The 14,642-nt window shown below is 38.1% G+C and overlaps 2 protein-coding genes across 6 annotated transcripts in view; one reads left to right on the top strand and one right to left on the bottom strand.

Moving 5' to 3' along the window:
- The window catches only part of LOC139480106 (caspase activity and apoptosis inhibitor 1-like), a 228,642-nt gene that overhangs the window by 27,146 nt on the left and 186,854 nt on the right, over positions 1-14,642 (top strand). The window lies entirely within an intron of this gene.
- Positions 1-14,642, bottom strand: part of LOC139480105 (zinc finger protein hangover-like) — a 115,441-nt gene that overhangs the window by 60,635 nt on the left and 40,164 nt on the right. For both annotated transcript variants that reach the window (XM_071263124.1, XM_071263125.1), the window contains exon 3: positions 9,323-9,381. The gene's annotated coding sequence lies outside the window, so the exon portion shown is untranslated. The remainder of the gene's footprint in view (positions 1-9,322; positions 9,382-14,642) is intronic.

Genomic DNA, 14,642 nt, shown 5'->3' with positions numbered 1-14,642 from the left:
ATCGTAATTACCCAAGCCATGACGTCATAATGGCAGCAACCTCGCTCTGTTCCTGTGTGTGCTAGAGTCAACACCTATTATGAATAGTAGTAACAATCTGTGAAGCGCCCATGGCTATTAGGACCGATCAAGTCGGACTCATCCTATTATGAATAGTAGTAACAATCTGTGAAGCGCCCATGGCTATTAGGACCGATCAAGTCGGACTCATCCATAGCTTTTTAGACACTATCGTCAGATGCAGGAAGACTTACTCTCCTCCCAAGTCTGGATGTCTTCACAACTCCTATGGTTACAGCGTCAACAACTCTTAACCCAGATCTGATCCAGAGGTTTCTAATCAAACCAAGATAAACATCATAACCTATATCAGCTACCACAACATTCAACGGAAAATTGGGACATATCATAGATGAAGGGAGACAAGACACTGCAGAACGTTTCCAAACTTCAACTATTAATTTAGCTGCCAAAGCCCATGGATCATCACAGCCTCAGAAAAGTCCACGGGACTATAAATCCCTATCAGCTCAACAGCCTCCTAAGAAGCAGTTTGTCCCCTCCGGGAAGGATTCATTCCAACCAAGTCGGGGGTACGACAAATGGCAATCTTCGCAGGATTCTTTTCGCCAACCAGATTACAAGAAGTGAGGCTACAATCGCCGTTGAAAATCGGGAGGCAGAGGTGAACGTAGGTCCCTGACTCCCTTACCACCCCCTCCGACCTTATAGACACTTTCGAACTGGTTATGTCTATGGACTGCAATTTATGCCTGCTGTCTTTCAACATAATGCTGTGGGAGGTGGGAGGGCGCCTTCTGTCATATGCCGAAAATTGGAAGCAGGTTACGACTGACCACTGGAATCTGGACCTAGTGGCTCACGGCTACAAGGTACATTTGAGGAAAAGTCCCATCCTGAAGACACATGCTGTCGGTTGCAGATTCCATCTAGCTGGAGCCAAGTTAGCGGCAGCAGATCTAGCTGTCAAGAAGCTATTAAAGAAGCGAGCCATTCAGAGACTTACGGAGACCAACAACACCAAGGGGTTTTATTCGCCGGTCTTCTTTGTCCCGAAAAAAGAATATATCAGAGATCAGGATGATCATCGACCTAAAGACTCTCAACAGAAGATATCTGGTACCACCACCAAAATTTTCAGATGGAGTCCATACGGAAATTAGAGTTGACGTTGGAGACGGGAGACTGGCTTTTCAGTCTATACCTACAATATGCTTATCTTCACGTCCCGATATGCCCATCTCATCGGAAATATCTACACTTCGCAATCAATGGCCGCCGCTACGAATTTCAAGTCCTACCATTCGGAATAGCATTAGCCCCATGGCCATTTACCATGATTACAGCACCAGTCATCAAGTTTGCTTACATCCAGCTCGTTCAAATCCATGGTTGCCTGGATAATTTCTTAGCGGCAGACCAAGAGAAAGCTAAACTATGTCTGAACATGATATTCTTGGTTCAACTTATGACCTACCTAGGCTTTCTAGTCAATCCTTCCAAGTCCGAGACTACTCCAGTGCAAGACATAATATACATCGAAGCAAGATTTCAGCTAGACAGAGGATATCTATGCCCACCAGAGGATCTATTCATCAAGACTATCAAGAGGATTCAATCACTCTCAAGTCTACCCAATAAGACGCTGAGGTGCTGGATGTCTCTTCTAGGCAACTTAACTTCTCTACAGGATATAGCCTTCGGAGGAAGTAAGGATAAGAATTTATGGATGAACAACTTCTTTATTACAATTAAGAGCGACGTTTCGGTGTAGGTTCTAACACCGTTATCAAGCAAGTGATAACCAATGAAATCGGCCCCACCCCCCACAAAAAACTCATCACCAGTCACCCCAAGCCACCTTGTGCCCGGGCAACCATTAAAATTCACGAAGACCCCGTCAAAGCCCGTCTCCTAGTCTGCTCCAGAGATACCGTCCACTACAATACAGCCCAGCACCTAGCCCGCCTCCTCGCACCTCTTGGCAAGACTGCCAAGTCCTTTGTGACAGATTCGTCAGAATTCTGTAAGAAGATCCTCGATATCCCCCAACACTTGCTTGATAACGGTGTTAGAACCTACACCGAAACGTCGCTCTTAATTGTAATGAAGAAGTTGTTCATCCATAAATTCTTATCCTTACTTAGTACTCCAACTTCTAAATGCCTATCAAAGAAGCTTCGGAGGAAGGATGATGCTAGGTCCTCTACAGACTTGGAACAACCCTATACGATCTCACGGCCTAAAGTTCCAGACCCAGTTTACTCCCAGATTACTACGAGAACTCCATTGGTGGATTCACGGAGAGCATGTGATGAGTGGCATCCCTCTGACTTAACCGATGCCAGAACACCATCTATTCACAGACGCGTCAGATTCAGCATCGACGATCTCACAGCACAGAACCTTCATGTCAACTGCAGGGAAATGAAGGCCATCTATTATGCCATCATTGGATGGAAAATACATCTGTCCCTGTAGTTCTCATAGCCCAGACAACATCACAGTAGTGGCCTATATCCAGAAACGGAGGAACCAGATCCAACTCCCTGATGACAGAGACGACACAATTGTTTGCGTTGGCAGACTCCTTCAATTGCCGGATGGAAGCGAGACATAAACTGGGGAAAATGAACATACAGTCTTTCTCACCATGGTAGAAATGTGGCAACAGAACGGACTTTGCATCCACAGATCTTTGCGTGGACAACCAAGTTATGGGACACACCATACCTGGATCTATTTGCTACCTGTCGGGACTACCAACTTCCGGTTTATGTCAGTCCAGTTCCCGACCCAAGAGCTCACCAGATTGACGCACTATTGATGGATTTGATGAATCTATTTGCGTACACATTACCACCATGGTCTTTCTTAGACAAAGTCATCCACAAGATGGAGGAGACGAATACGTAATGTTTCTGATAACTCCAATATGGCCCAGCAGGGCGTGGTTCCCCAAACTACTAAAACTACAAATGGAGGAACCTATCCAGCTACCACTTCGCTGAGATTTGCTATAATAGAAGGTTATAGATCAGCCCTTCATTCTGTTCTTAAATGTGACGGATTATCAATTGGAAACCATCCCATTCTCAACAGACTAATGAGATCCTTTCTTCCAGAAGATATTTGAACTCCTCATATCTTCCCCAAGTGGAATCTATCTATGGTACTATCGGCATTGGTAGCAGAACCTTACAAACCCATGGCTAAAGCTACTGGACTTCAAAAAGCCAGGAAAACATTGTTTCTCCTAGCCATGGCAACAGCAGCAAGCGTTTAAGAGTCTCTAGTCTTACCCCTGATCAACATTGGACCCCCAAAACTCTAAGATTGCTCGCAGACTCTGTAGCCAAGAATCAATCTACCACTATGGGACTGTTGGGTCATAGACACTTTACAATTCCTGCTTTAGGACCAACAATGGATCACCCAGACAGACTCTTATGTCCCATCAAAGCTCTCAAGTTCTATCGCTCATCTACAGACCCACACAGACACCATCGAAGGAGACGCTTTTGTATCCTGTAAAACCAACTCCAACAAGGATATCATCAAGGCTACTATAGCAGGATGGCTAAAAGCCACAATCGCATCAAGTTATACACAGGCTCAAAATTCTATGCCATGTTTCGGATCTTGCTCAGCTCACGAAATTAAAGCCCTAGCCACGAGTCTCCCATCGTGGACATCAGTCTCAGTAGAATAAGTAGTTTCTAGCTGTCAATGGGCCTGACAAAACACCTTCACAAGCTTTTACCTGCGTGATGTACAGCCGGACTTAGAGGGCATATATACCCTCGGTCCTGTTGGTCGCGGCACATACTATTGTCCACCAATAGTTTTACCCCTTCTATCAAAAAAGGGGTGAGGGGGTGATGATCCGACACCAGTAGCATCAGTGGGTGAGTAAACCCTTGATTATTCTGTCTATTTGGTGTAGGATGGAATAGAAGCGCCTTAAATATCAACTATCACCATTAGACTAGAAGTGACATCATTACCGGAAGTGAGAAAAAAAACCGGAAGTGACATCAGCACCAGAAATAGCAGTACAGAGTCTTTTTAACCAAGAAATGATGCTTTGAGTAGAAATAGACCTGGAGATGTCATTGCCAATAACATTCGTGACCAACTCGTGTTATTCCGGGACAAGCCGAATAGTGACTCGTGACCCTCTCATGGCCATTTTTGCGCCCGGGTACCGTCTTAGCACAAACGGGCATACCTAAAACAATTGTCAACTCGTTGTGTAATGGTTCACATATATTTCCCCATATATTATATATATTTCAGATACAATTTAAAGCACATCTGGACATGTGGAATTGTACAGTATGATTGAACACATTTATCTGTGTCTCGGGTATATTTTAAGATGCAAGACAAAATTATTTCTGAGGGATTCTTTCATAAACAACTTGAAATCATACACGCATTCTGATTGGTTTGTCGTATTTTCGCACAAAACATTCATCGATAGTGAGACGAGTCTTCTGGCAGGTTAGGGAAAGGGGCGAGTGGTGACGAATGTGCCAATAAAGGATAATCGACATACCGGAAGTGAGGTCAGAACCAGAAGTGACGTAATGGCTGGTATTAAAATCACAAATCCAAGTTTATTACGATCAAGATCAGCAAATATAATACTGGTATAGTAATATTATTACATATTTGACTGATTCTCGAAACATTTCTGATTTTCAAGTCCTCAAGGGGAATTTCAGAGCAAATTATTTCAAGTAGGATTAGAATCAGTACATAATGGTTTCCAGAGGAGGATTGCAGTTAATTACACAAGGAGTTACTTGAGGCAGATCCCACCGGGTCCCTCTGGTATATTCTGGCAGATATGTAATAGAGGTAGAAGTTTCGTAAAAATTATCGAACAAAAGTTATCATTGATAATAATTCTAAGAAAACTACCTCTATTACATCCGATTTACTCCCCTACTACCACTAGTAGGCTAGTAGGAGATGAAGGGAAAAAAGTGAGGGTGCCGCCATTATGACGTCATGGCTTGGGTAATTACGAGACTACTTGGCGACAACTAATTGTGTGATTGACAGTTAAGAGGACGTCTGTTGAAAATCTGAAAATTTTAGTTAGTGTAATTGAAGCCAAAATACAGGAGCCAAATTGCAGAGATGTAATAGAGGTAGTATTTTTAGAATTATTAACAATGACAACTGTTGTTCGATGTATCCACAAATGATGACGTTATAATGGTTCAGTTCAGTGCTATTGATGCTTGTGATGTTTATGGTTATAATTATGTAGACAATATGTAATCTCACTTTACTGTATGCTTGTCATCAGGCCTTGTCTCATTATTTCTAAGGTTCAAACCTATGTTGTGTTAAATAAATGATACTTGCTTAGGATATTGTAGAATGAAAGAAACTCAGCCAGCGCCTCTTTACCATTGTGTTTGTTATATGTTTGTGTATAATTGATTTGTCATGTGGCATAACTTTAACATTGTCAAATTCCTTTGATCAGATTATCTTGTATGAAGCAGACATTTTGAACGGATGATCCTTGCAACAGTGTAACTACAACCTTTTCACTGAAATTCTGGACATGACCACCATGTAGCCATATTAATGAGGATGCTTTTGCCCATCAATACAACACCATTATAAGTGTTGCGGTCAGTAATTTTGTGTGCAGTAAATGTGTATTGTAAAATGAATGGTAGTGTGTGTGCTATCCATGGTGTATGTGAATGTTAATGTTTGTTGTTTGACACTGCACTAGCAAGAGTCCAGTTGTATGTTGAGTATGTACCAGACAAACAAGTCATTGATGGTATGAAGCAGTGATCCACACTGTAAGGGTAAAATGGCATGCTGTCAACCAAGTCACTGAGCCTGACCACTTGATCCAATATGACCAGCAAAGATTGCAGGGAACCAGGGCCTCGTTCCACAAAGTGATCTTAGCACAATGCTTTTGTCATAAGTCTGTGTTATAGCATAGGAGTTTCAATTGTCTTGGCACCAAGATGCTTTGTGGAATTGTCATGGGGCATTCCATATGAATACTTTTCTTTATCACTGCCATATTTTAGACCAAAATGCCACTCAGCTTGGCAAAATGGATACCATGGTAAAGTTAATATGAAGTTTGTTCAATACCTTATGAGAGCAAGCTTAAATTAGTTGTTTTTATCCCCATTATGCTAACCAGGTGGAGTCAGTTGGAAGGGAGCATATGATGTCATCCACTTTGTCAAAGTGATGTCATGTCTGTCTTGCAACAGAGTGAGTTCTACAGACAATTACTGATATCTATTTGTATTATGCAATGAAAATAAACATCTACCAAGTTCATGATTATATGTTGTGAGCATGCCATTGCTGTTAACTGTTCTTACATTTTGATACAACCATTCATTGTTACTGAATCACAAAGTCTACTCTTAGTTATACATATTATTTTATATATTTGAATTCTGTCAACTCTCTACAATTCTGTTATGAGTTACAGAGCTTTATTTTGACTCCTTTGTGAAACTGCTGTATCGATGAAGCTGAAACTTTACATAGATGACAGCTAGTTTTTAAGTGTTATTTCAATTCATTTAATATTTTGGTCTTTAATGTCCCTTGCAATTTTTGCAGGTCGTAAGAGGCAATCAATGCATTGGGTGGTCAGCCTCGGTGACTTGGTTTAAGGGTGGCAATGTGCCCTGACGGTGTGGATTGTTGCTCAATTACTGGATTGCCTGTCCCAAACTCTAGTATTTACAGGCTTCTGTCATGTACCTGGAACATATATATATATTGCTGAATGCAGCATTAAACAGCAAACACATATGCAGACATTTATGAATGAGTAATGTGCAACATACTCTAAATATTGACACTATGATTCAAATAGCAGTAAGTAATTCTAAAACAATAAAACAGAGATTGAAAGTAATTATGTTCCATAAATGATTTCTTCAAAAACAATTTCTGATACTGTCAGAAAAGCTTTCTTTCAAGTTCTTTTATATTTGACAAGATGTCATTATTTAACAACATAGATTTGATATTAGTGAGTTCTACAAACAATAGATTTCTTTGCAGCAGTCATTTGATAGAATTGTGTTGTTAAGACTTGAAACATTGCCAGATATTACACAGTTTTCAAGTGCTATCAATTTATGTACCGAACGATTCTGCTTGAATAAACAGATATAAATATGATTTGCCTACTTTTAAAAGGTTATGTCAGATGAAGATTTCAGTGTTTGCTTAAATAACTCGTCAGAAATGTAATTGCATTTTCATTGGACATTTGCCAACACAAAAGGGTTAGCTAGTTTTTGAAGCTTCTCTGGTAAGGTCAAGCACTAGCAGATCTAGAAATACTAATGCAGATTACATGTGTACAGCATCAGCTTACTTAAGTAGGTTTGTACTTCCAGTTAAACTTAAGAGAAAATGTGTGGAAAGCATTTCTGGGAATGTTTAAGATATATGACAGCTTGAATTGAAGATGAGCACGAATGAGTGAATGATTTGTTTTTGGGGAAAATGGCTACAGCTCCAGGAGAAAATAATGATGATGGGTCAAAATACACATGGGTCAATGACAATACTTCCCAAATGTTTTTTCATATGTATGTTAAACTATTTTGAGGAGATACACATTAGTTAGGGCAGAACAAGATCTTCAAGATCTGTTGTTTAGAGCTGTTGGAAAGCTTAAACACACGTGTCTGTTAACATTTTGATTGCTATTTCTTGATTGAATTTGGTCAGGTTATCTACTCTTCTTTGGAAGCTTTGTACAAGTATTTTATATCTGGGGAAGGAATCAATCCACAGTGCTTAATATTGCCGAGAATGATGACCAGAATTCAAGATCAGCTGTTTCTCAAGGAGTGGTGGGGCGGTTGGGTAGCCTAGTCGTTAAAGCGTTTGTTCATGCTGAAGACCCAGGTTCGATTCCTGACATGGGTACAATGTATGAAGCCCATTTCTGGTGTCCCCCACCGTGATATTGCTGGAATATTGCTAAAAGCGGCGTAAAACCATACTCATTCACTCAGTCACTCACTCACTCAAGGAGTGGTACAGTCTGGCTATGTTAGTGTGTCATTTTACCCAGACAATGTGGTCGGGTCCTTTCCTTGTCAAGTTCTGGTTTACTTGCTCTGGGCTGGACTTTGTGTATTAAACTTGGGGATTGGTTCTTTACCTAATTCACAAATGAGAGAAAGTATTAGCTTTTGGCAAAGTTTTGTAAAGGTTTAAATGGATTAGCTTCTCATTAGTATGTCCCATTTGATCGAAGCATGGTAGGATTTAACATACCAATACTTCTACTGTTGCTGATGATAACTTAGTATGCAAACATTTGGAAAATGTTAATGAATTCTGTGTGTGGATTAGGTTGAAGTTACGCAAAATTCTGTCTTTGAACTTTATTTCCATACAGGGTTCCATTTTATCTTTACAACTGATAAACGAAAGGCGGTTACGGTCATGTTAGTGCTAAGATCACTTTGTGGAACAGAACCCTGATCTTTTACTTCTGTGAGGACAATTCATAAACCTGTCAAATATTTGAAATAGTGAATCACAGAAGTTTAACCCATTTATGGAGTACACCATAAATATTGTTCTATATGATTGTAATTCTTGTTTGTGTGTCAGTAATTGCCGATGGACATGTGCTCCTGGGGTCACCAAGGTCACAAGTATACTTCAGCCAGTTGCTCTGCCTGTCCCCCATTAATCACATAGGAATATGTTCATGTTTTCATCTTGCCTAAAAGGCCCTTGGGTAGGGACATAAAACTTCAGAAATAAAGTTTTCAAAGTACCTATCAGTTCTTTGTGACTGATAAATAGTTTCTATTTTATGAGTATGCCATTCTGTGACACTTTATATTGTTTGTCAAGAAACTATTCTCATATCTGTCAGCTACTCCTATTGGGAGCATTTAATTCTGTTTTCATTGAAACACTGTCAGACACATACAATAGCGGGAAACATGTCATTGAATTCTCTATAGCACATTGGTATCAGTTTCAAAGAACACGCTTCACACTTAGTTTAGTATGTGTGTGCCAATGTGAATTGAATCACACTTAAAATTAAACACAGATGTTTCAAATTAAGTTATAATCATATCCACTCATTTGAGGGATTGGTAAATTTAATAGACATATCCATTTCAGAATTTGGAATTATAAGCATGTTTTTGAAGAATACATTAGTCAATTTTATGCTGATCATGTTTCAAACATTTCCAAATTGAATAAACTATAAAGTGAAGTAAATTAGAACATTAGCTACCTCTTTGGAGAAGTCTCTCTGGTGTTGGAGATAGGTCTGAACTCACTTCAGAATGTTGCCTGAAATAAACAGAATGCATATATTGGCCACATTGAGAATTAATGCTAGTTAGTTATGTAGCATCTGTAATGGTATGGAGATTGCATTTCACATATGTGAAAGTTTCAGTTAAACAGTTTATGTATCTGGAATATAAAATGTTGACAAGTAGATATTATTTCTAATTTGAAACTATCTTCATGGTAATTATGTGTGGAAATTTACATTTAAATGTTGAAATATTTTGATAAGGAATACTATTTCAAGGATCCATAGATGCTGTAAATTTGTATATGGATCACATTTCTATATTTGAAATAATGAAATAAATATAAAGTGATAACAGAAGATTTGATACCTGAATGAATTATACATACAGAAAATATGAAACTGAAATCAGTGTACTATATTATGTCAATCTAGGAGCCTGAAATTAACTTTGGTTGCAGAATGTGATTGTATCTATAGGAATACTTTTATATATACATGTATACCAGTATTTTATAGCTGAGAATAATCAAAATAAATCTTCATGAATCCAGTTCTGTGAAATGTTCAAAGACCCTGATACATTTTTGAAGTTAATAACAGTAAAATAATTGATTTTTTGGTGAAAATAAAATGGTTATATGGTTGAGTGATTTAAATATCACATGAGATTGACCTTATCATTCTTAGTTGTTGTCAAATTATTTTGCATTTCTCTGTGCGATATGCTTGACCGGTTATCAATCAAGTGAATTTATGACATTTTAAAATTCAGCGTGCCTTACAGAAATTGTATGGGTTATTATTTGAATTGTTTCCTGAGCTTGAAGATCTTTGAGTGCGTGAACTGCCTCCAGTGTTAAAGAAATCAATTCAAATTTGAATGTTTGACACATGAAAGCAGGCTTCACAGTTGTTTTGTACACTGTAACAGATTTGGTTCAAATCATTGGAACAAAACTGAATTGAACTATTGCACCTTGAAAAAATTTGGCACTCTTTAGGTGTTAATGTAGCCAGGACAGCCAACTGGCTTGCATGGTTCACTTACTTTCAATGAATAAATTTAATCGGCAAGGCTTGTGACTGCTTAACCCCGAGAAAGGAAAACTGAATGCTATTCAGACACCATTACAAAAGGCGATCAAGGTTCAAAAACATTTTGAAGGATAAAATTTCTTTTGAGCTCTAAGCCTTTGGACTACTTCATGCCTGCCATTAAAGACATTAAGATTTAGTTATATTTAGAAACATTAGGATAGGGTTTCAAGGGGCCTTTCCAGGCAACATACCAATTCATGCATCATGTACAGGGCCAGTATCCATGTGGTTTTCCCTGGTAGAACAAACAGTGATAATGTACCATGCTTGTAATGGTATACAGGCAACAGAGCGAGAGGCACTCAACCCTTGCATATTAATGATATGCTCCAGCCAGCAATTCAATAAAAAAAAGATGGCTGTATATTTGACCACTCTTGCTCATCCCGACCAGATGACTTGTATTATTGATGTGAAGCTTATGGAACTGAGATGATTTGACAATTCATTTGCATATGAATGCATCAAGATTTAGCTTGAGTTTACTTTGAATTTGAAACTCTCATGCATAAGCCATTCAATGTATGACAATATTGAAGTCCAGACATAAAAGGTGAAGAGAGGTTATGTCATGTTGTGTGCCTGTCTGTCATTGTGTATCAGTGATTTGTTTTTGTGTCCTCAGCAACAATGAAGTGGTCAGTGATCAGCATGCCCTTCTGTTCATTTGTCCTGCCTATCTGTCTAGCAATCCAGACTGTTAGTGTGTCCGTCCATCCCAGTTATTTCTTTTTCTAAGCAGGACATCAATCTTTGAAATATGTTATCTCCTCATGACTTTTTAGCTGACCAGACTGCAAGCTGAAACTTCTTATGGCCATCACCCATTCATTTTTGTTCAAAATGTAACAAAGTTTCGTATATGTGTATTTTGTTGTGGGGCTTGACACATTTGTTCTCAGAAAACACTAGGCCAATGAAGCTGAAATTTCATATGTTTATTACCACCAATGATGAAACCCCAATTTGTTTAAAGGTTCAATCCAACCTGCCCCAGCAGCAATAATGAAAATTCTATCTATGACCATTACTCAGAAATGTTCAGAATATAATGAAATTTGGTATTTCTTTAGTTTCAACACATGTTCTGTAGTTTTTGCAATGTTTTATTTTTTTCAATTGTTTTGACCATGTTCTCTCTAATGGCATATTTGGCAAGATTTACATGTATGTTTTTCCTTATAATGTCATCACATTTTGTTCAAATCCTAAAATTGTAGTGTTAGTTTAAGTCCTCAGTATTTATGCATGGCTGCAACATTTATAAAGTGTCTGTCTTTGTTGACATTTTATACTGTTGACTACGTATTCAGGAGAGCTCCAGTGCCATGTCACTGTCTTTACATTTGCAAAAACTCTGAATGCTGAAACTGATGTGTTTGTTAGAATGAAGGGTGTAGATCTAGTTTATAATGGCAAATCTAATTTTCAGTGCATTGTGAAAAAAATAGATATATTAAAAATATGTCTTAAAATCATTCCTGAAATGACAAAGTGGGTTGTGGTGGCCAAGTAATCTAATAGGCTTCAGTTTACTGTTCAGAGTTGTTCAGAGTTGTTCAGAGTTCTCCTGATTATACTTGCTTGTTGGTTTCACCAAAATAGTAGATGTCTACAGCCAGCTTTGGGCCTTCCTACATAAAGCTGTGCTTTAAGGGTTGGTGGGTTAGCCTAGTGGTAAAAGCAATTGCTTGTCACACCTAGTTCCCATGTTCAATTCTCCACATGGTGAAGCCCACTTCTGGTCTCCTACAATAGTAATGCTGGAATATTGCTAAAAGTGGTATCAAACCCAACTCACTTAACTTAACTTAACTTAAGGATTAAGTAAATATCCTTCTCACTCAAACCCTGCCATTTATTCCTCTGAAGTTTGATTTGCAGATGGTCTGAGATATATGCAGTTGTATTTGTTACCTTGAATGATCTTAGTCTTTCCACTACCTCTTTACACTAAGTGATTTTTGACATCTCTGAATGAAACTCTGATGTTCATGAAGCTTTAGCTGTGCATTATCCTCATAAACACATCATTGCAGCAATGTTTGAATTCATTTATGCCCACTCCTTGGCCATCCACCACATGTCACAGTGTAATTTACTGAACAGTGTGTATGTATACCATGATAGAACATATGGCTCATATTTGTACATTTGGAGTTCTGTCCCTTTTATGATCTTCATTATAAAAAATTCTGTCTTGAACGATTCTGGAATGAAGTCCTATGCTGAAGCTCTTTTTTCAACTGAGATTAATTTTCGACATATTTTCTGAACATATCAAGTATGAAAATGATCTGAAGTTTGTTTCAACTGCTTCGAAATGGTCAGCTAGATGTGCCGGTATAAGGTAATGTTGTGAAAATGTCTGTCTTTACTTTTCCAAACCATTGAAGTTTGAACAGGGCATCATAAACAGCAATGACATATTGCCCTCAAAAGCTGATGCACTGCTAATGCAGCATTAAGTATCATTGACTCAGTCAGTCTTACCAGATGAACTACAGATGTATAATCTGCTCACTGACAATATTTCATAGGTTATCCATGTTGGGAGAGAGATGAAGGTATTATCACATTTCCTTGCAGTTGATTTGTTCCTGCAAGCATTGAGGCTTTTCATTTGTTTAGTTATCTGAATGGCAGTGTTTTCCAATTATTGCACCACAACACTTTTTTCACATATGATGAATCCCTGCTATTATTATGAAATAGAAATGACATAAAGCAAGAAATGTCAATAGCAAAATAATGCTTACATCCTTACCATCTGTGTAAGGCTTACACCGCAAATTACATACATTTTATCAGCAATACTGTTCAAAGCAGAGTTTAACCAAACTCACTCACTCACACACAGTGTATCACATTTACAGGAGTGATTTAGTCATATTCATGTTCTTGTTAAACCAAAGTTTCTCTTGGATGTTGGAAAAGAACACACCTAGGGCTCTTCTGCAGGCACTAAATATAACTGTATTAAATATCAACACATTTTAGCTTAATTTTCATCTTGAGGGGGGAAAAACATTATCAGAAAGTAATCTGCATTATGACAGATAATACCTTGACTTGAATTCTTGTTGTCAATACAAATCAATCAGTAATGGGAAGGAAATTATAGCATGGGAGAAGTCAATTTCTCCTGAAAGGTGTTTTCACAAAGTGCTACCTTCAAAATAACATGTTATCATATTTCTAAAAGCAAAGCTAATGGGATCAATTTTCAAAAAGTTGCACTGCATTACAAAGATGAAAACTATTAATGAAATTAATATGATCAATTCGATAAGAAAGTGTGAAGACCGATACCTTTTCGTTTGACATAAAATAAGGCTGTGTTAGGCAGGGCTAAACTTTATTCCATTATTTGGTGGAGGTGATTAGGCAATATATTGAAACCGGCTGATTTTGTTGAAGAACAATAAAAGTTGCAGTGCAGAAGTTAAAATGCTGTTAGAAGTGTAAAGTGGACTTCTTATCCCTTTGATCTATGCTGCTTGAGATTGGGAACAGATGGCTAATCACCTTAACATTAAAATTGCTATATTAATAGTGAGATAAATTACAACAGTGAAATTAAGTAGCAAGAGCGGGCATTTGAACAGGAACTGGTCGTCAGAATGTAATAAGAAGATGTTTCAGATCTTTTCAACACATCATACTCTTATTTTTTCTTAGGGGTAATTTCAAATTGATAGAAGATGGTTTCATCAGTTCTTCACTTTACCCAGTGGCTAAAGCATTCTTCAAGACATTTTGAGTTTATAATTTTTCAACATGGTAAACCTATTCAATTTTGTGAATCTTTATTGCATGAGTTAATTCAATCAAATGGCTATGAAAACAGATTTAATCGGTCAGGTAATACTCATTTACTCATCAAAGTCAAGCATTAGTTAAACAAGTGTCATTCATTAGGCCATCTACTTTGTAGGTTTTTCTATAATTTCTTCTATAATCTAATTAGAATGCTGCCCAATGCCACAGCCAGGATTTGAATTCCTGTCTTTGATGGTGTAGTTGAACTCTGCTTACATAAACAGATGCTTTCTGCATGCTAATTACACCTGGATGCTGGAACCTGAGGGCATAGGGCTCCTATAGTGCTACCACCATATGTACACTGGGCAATTAGAATGATGGCCTTACCATACTCAAGCACCAGCACACCAGCCTGCTTCATTTCTGT

Source organism: Haliotis cracherodii, unplaced genomic scaffold (assembly GCF_022045235.1).
Source record: "Haliotis cracherodii isolate W230 unplaced genomic scaffold, xgHalCrac1.p SCAF_4, whole genome shotgun sequence".
Classification (NCBI taxonomy): Eukaryota; Metazoa; Mollusca; class Gastropoda; order Lepetellida; family Haliotidae; genus Haliotis; species Haliotis cracherodii.
Note: the sequence above shows the minus strand (reverse complement) of the source record. Positions and strands in the feature narration are given on the sequence as shown.